Genomic DNA, 5,581 nt, shown 5'->3' with positions numbered 1-5,581 from the left:
AAATTCTAGCCAGTATAATTTAAATAGTATACTTTATTTGTGAACTTATGTTCAGCTATTCATTTAAATAGTTAACTTTTAACAATTTTTCGGATCATCAGTCATCAAAGCTTGGTAAATATTGCTCAAGTACACATAGATTCACTTTAAATTTCACCAAGCTGATTACTCACTAAAAACTTACACAGATCATGTTTTTATGCCATTTTAAAGGAGAAGTTTACTTCCAGAACAAAAATGTACAGATCATTTACTCAGCCCCTTGTCATCCAAGATGTTCATGTCTCGTAAAGAAATTATTATTGTTAATTAAATATTTCAGGATTTCTCTCTATATAATGGACTTCTATGGTGCCCCCGTGTTTGAACTTCCAGAATGCAGATTAAATTCAGCTTTAAATGGCTCTAAATGATCCCAGTGGAGGAAGAAGGGTTTTATATAGCAAAATGATTAGTTATTTTCTAAAAAATATTATAATTTATATAGTTTTTAACCTCAAACACTTGTCTAGCTCTGCGTGAACCTCTTGTATAGTGGACTTCTATGGTGCCCCCGAGTTTGAACTTCTAAAATGCAGTTTAAATGCAAATGCTTTAAATGATCCCAGCCAAGGAAGAAGGGTCTTATCTAGCGAATCAATTTGTTATTCTCAAAAAAAATTGTCAATTTATATACTTTTTAACCTCAAATGCTCGTAATGTCTAGCTTGTTTGTGTATTTTGGTTCATGACAGTTATCTCCCAGCTCATTTTCTTCTCCAACTTCAAAATCATCCTACATCACTGTTTTACCTTTTTTTGTGTGTGTGTTTTGTGTTTTTTTTTGCACGTTCACTTTGTAAACACTGGGTCGGTGCTTCTGCTGCGATGTAGGATTATTTTGAAGTTTTAGGAGAAAATGAGATGGGAGTTTTTCGAACTACCCTAACTGTCTTGAACCGGAATACACAAAGCTAGACATTATGAGCATTTGAGGTTAAAAAGTATAGAAATTGACATTTTTTTTTTAGAAAATAACTGATTTGCTAGATAAGACCCTTCTTCCTTGGCTGGGATTGTTTAGAGCCCTTTGAAGCTCCATTTAAACTGCATTTTGAAAGTTCAAACTCGGGGGCACCATATGGAGAGAAATCCTGAAATGTTTTCCTCCAAAAACATAATTATTTCAACTGAAGAATGTGGGCATGGACTCCCGTTGTAACTTTTACCTACTGGTGTTGCTTTAGGATGATGTTTCTTTACAAAAATAGTGATTTATACACTTTTTGTAATATTGGTTTACTGTAGTCTTCACAATCTTTAGGTTTACTGTAGTCTTAACATTCTTAACATTCACATTCGTCTTCATCATCTTCGTCCCTGTTATTATTATTATTGTTAGGAAAGGCCCCTTTTGGGTTTTCCTCTGACTGAGTAAAGCACTTGTCCTCCGCCCACATCCCCCAGTCTCACCTCCCTCTGTGTCTTTCTGTTTCAGCTTCAGCGTGAAGCACATGCTCTCGTCTCCCTCGATTACATTGTCGTCAGTGCTGCACACCTTCAAAACTGTAACCTCCCACTGTTCTGAATGTCACCTCTGAAAAACCCTGTCAACGAATCAAGCATAAACACCTACGTATTTCTGTGAAAGAAAAGTTCAGGACTGAACAACTCAGCATTGACTGACAGTGTTTAGCTAATAACAGTAACATGTCTCCTTTTGAACTGAGCCAACGGCTTTCAGCATGAGGATGATAGGCTGAGATGATTTTTGAGATGAGACACCTCAGAGTCTCTTCTGAAGGGGCTGAATTTCTTCTGAATTTTGAGTTCAAATAGATATCTCGATTAAGATATTTTAGTATTAAACATATGACAATTAGATCATGATTTATTTGTGAGATGCCAGAGAAGTCAGAAGGTTGAGTCTGGTCTGTTAAGATAAGATATATATAAACATATATAATTTTTTTTTCCGCAATTGCGAGTTATAAAGTCAGAAACAAAGAATTACGAGATTCAAACTCAAAATTCAGAATTTTTTTCTCAGAATTGCGAGATATAAACTCGCAATTGCTAATTATAAAGTCATAACTGCAAGATATAAACTCACAATTCTGATAAATACAGTCGCAAATATGAGAAACAAAGAATTGTGAGATATAAACTTGAAATTCAGACTTTTTTTCTCAGAATTATGAGATATAAACTCAACATTCTGACTTTTTTCTCAGAATTGCAAGACATAAACTCAAAATTCTGACTTTTGTCTTAATTGTGAGATATAAACTCACAATTGCTAGTTATAGGGTCAGAACTGTGAAATATAAACTCGCAATTCTGAGAAATAAAGTCGCAATTCTGAGAAACAAAAAATTGCGAGATATAAAATTCACAAAAGACTTTTTTTCTCAAAATTACAAGATAAAAACTCAAAATTCTGACTTTTTTTCTCAAAATTGTGAGATAAAAACTCAAGATTCATACTTTTTTCTCAAAATTTTGAGATAAAATTAAAAATTCTGACTTTTTTCTCAGAATTGTGAGATAAAAACTCAAAATTCGGACTTTTTTCTCAGAATTGCGAGATATAAACTCAAATTTAATTTTTTTTTTCTCAGAGTGACATGATATAAACTCGCAAATGCAGAATTGAGAGTTATAAGTTGAAATTGTGTGATATAAACTAATTCTGAGGAATAAAGTCTTAATTCTGAGAAATAAATTCATAATTGCAATTTTGAGAACAAAAACTGAAAAGTGCAAAACTTAAACTCGAGCTGCAAGAAAAAAGTTGCATGACCTTTTTTAATTCAGTGGTAAAAACAAGTTTCCATAGAAATCAGCTGATTTTTTTTCCACTTTAAAATGATTTCATGATTTATCTGTTCTAGAAGTAATTGGAAAAACTGTTATTATCTTAACCGTCACTGCTTCTGATTAGAAAAGTGTTTGTTATTATTCACACAAATTCAATATGATTATCCTGGCTTTGGGTCACCTAAAAGATATCATACTTTTTACTGATAAAATATGCATGCCAGACAAAAACGTTGTACTTTAACGTTGAGGGAAAGTACAAAGTCGTGTCTAACAGAAGTAAATCTCTTTGTCTAAACACGTAGGAGATACATAAATCCACTGATGTGTTTATACTTTAACTTCAAGCCTTTGGCTTCAGTGCTGCTGTGAGGTGCATCTGGGATCCAGGCTGCCATAATAATCAGCAGGGAATGTTGTGGGAATTCCCCATATCTGTTACTTTGGAATGCCTTATTGGTCTGCCATAATATTCAGGCCTGTAAAAAGAGAATGTTCAAAGAAAGAAAGAATGAGAATGAAAAAGCTGTAAGTCAAAGGACAGATGTTCTACTTTAGTCTGAAATCTTTTAAAACTGTACATTTGTCCTCTTTCATTTATGTTAATCCAACGTTTGGATTGTTTGCATAGTACCAAGGACAAGGCAAGCATTTTGCATACCTACATATTAATTCCAATTATATTTCCATTTGCGTCACAATGATACATTTCCAGTCCAGATGGTGAATAAGCAGGAAGAGTGGGTCATACTGACAATAAGTTATTAATAATTCACAGTTTAATCAAAGATCAACCATCCATGTGTCATATTACATGTTATTATTAATGGGTGGACTGCGTCAGCTAAATAGTTTTCCCTCTATACAGCAATTGAGCTGAATGTTCATGTTAATGTCACACATTTTTTAATTCATTTAGGCATTTAAAGGTATAAATACATTAATTTATGGCCAGAATATTGCTATATAAAACGTAACAAAGTAAATTAACACCAGATATAATATGCTATAACATGCTGTTTACAAAATCAGACAAAAAGTTTGGCAGTAATACACAAGTAATAAGAGGTGTCCACATCCTTGGCTGCTGTAGAGACCTCCTGCCTGCAATATTGATCCTATTAGTTAATGTTTTTGTCGAATGGGCCTGCTGCTGACACATCAGATCTTGAAAGTCGAAGCCGAGCTTTGCAGGGAGACAAATCGGTCTTTAGGCTGATCGTATTGACCCAAAAACTGAGAAAACAGTGTTAAAAGTCAAAACAACAGTCTCCCTTACCACAGTGTGACTTTCATCACATGTGCAATAAAGAATACCCAGACTGAAAAGGAAGTTGCCATTCCACCCCAGTTTCGCATGAATCTGTTCATTCACACTTTGTCGTAAATGTTTCTGGTTTAATGACAGACCCCTTTCACAAACAAATACACCCTCATTATTTTTATGCTGAGGCAAACTAGGGGGCTTTCCCTGAAAATACTTTTACACACAAAGCTCTGCTTATCTGGCCCTGCCCTGGGCCTGTGCCGGTGTCCAGAGGAAGTCCACAACAGTCTCCCACCACCCGTCACCCATACAATCCCCGCTTTTGTCAGGAAACACTGAACAAGCCAGCGGACAAGGCCTTGTTTGGTCTTCAGAGTGTTGCCATGTGGTCGGACTGAGGAAGTTACTAATTCAAACCAGTCGCTAAACATCAGCAATCGCTCTTTCAATAGGTTTGACCACTTCCTCTTTGTGTAGATTACCATGAGGTTTTCCTTAAAGAGCCCATAAAATCCCAAATGGAGTTTTGTGGCATTTAATTCATGTCTGTTTGTTTTAAAGTCATCTACAGTGCCTTGCGAAAGTATTCATACCCCTTCATTTTCGACATTTTGTTATGTTGCTGCCTTATGTTAACTGTTTTGAATTACTTTTTTCCCCACATCAGTCTACACACCATGCACTAAAATGACAAAGCAAAAATAGGATTGTTACAACTTCATACATTTATTAAAAATAACAAAACTTAAATAAGTACATTGCATAAGTATTCATACCCTTAACTCAGTACTTAACTGAAGCACCTTTACAGCCTCAAGTTTATTTGGGTATGATGCAACAAGATTTGCACATCAACATTTGGCAATTATCTGCTATTTTTGCCTCACCTCTTCACCATTTTCAGGTTTCTCCAGAAATGTTTGATTGGGTTTAAGCCCAGGCTCTGGCTGGGTCACTCAAGGACACTCAGAGAGTTCTCTATAAGCCACTTTGTGCTTAGGTTCATTGCCCAGTCTGAGGTTCTGAATGCTCTGGACTGGGTTTTCATTGAGGCTATCTCAATATTTTGGTGCATTGAGCTTTTCTTCTCTTACGAGTCCCTCAGCCACTGAAAAACAGCCCCACAGCATGAGACCGCTACCAGCACATTTTACTTTTGGGATGGTACTCTCCAGGTGATAAGCAGTGCCTGGATTTCTCTTGGAATTGAGGTTCATCAGACCAGAAAATCTTGTTTCTCACATTCTGAGGGTCCTTTAGGTGCTTCTTTGCCAATTCCAAGTGTGTTTTTATGTGCCTTCACTGAGGAAAAGATTGAGTCTTGCCACACCACCATAAAGCCCAGATCGGTGGAGTGTTACAGTGATGCTTGTCCTTCTGTATGTCTCTCCCATCTGCATATATGATCATGGAGCTCAACTAAATTGACCATTAGGTTCTTGGTCACCACTCTAGCCAAGGCCCTTCTCCAGAAATTGCTCAGTTTGGCCAGGAGGCCGGGAAAAGTCATGATTT

This window comes from Garra rufa, chromosome 9, assembly GCF_049309525.1.
Source record: "Garra rufa chromosome 9, GarRuf1.0, whole genome shotgun sequence".
Taxonomy (NCBI): domain Eukaryota; kingdom Metazoa; phylum Chordata; class Actinopteri; order Cypriniformes; family Cyprinidae; genus Garra; species Garra rufa.
This window is presented reverse-complemented; position numbering follows the sequence as displayed.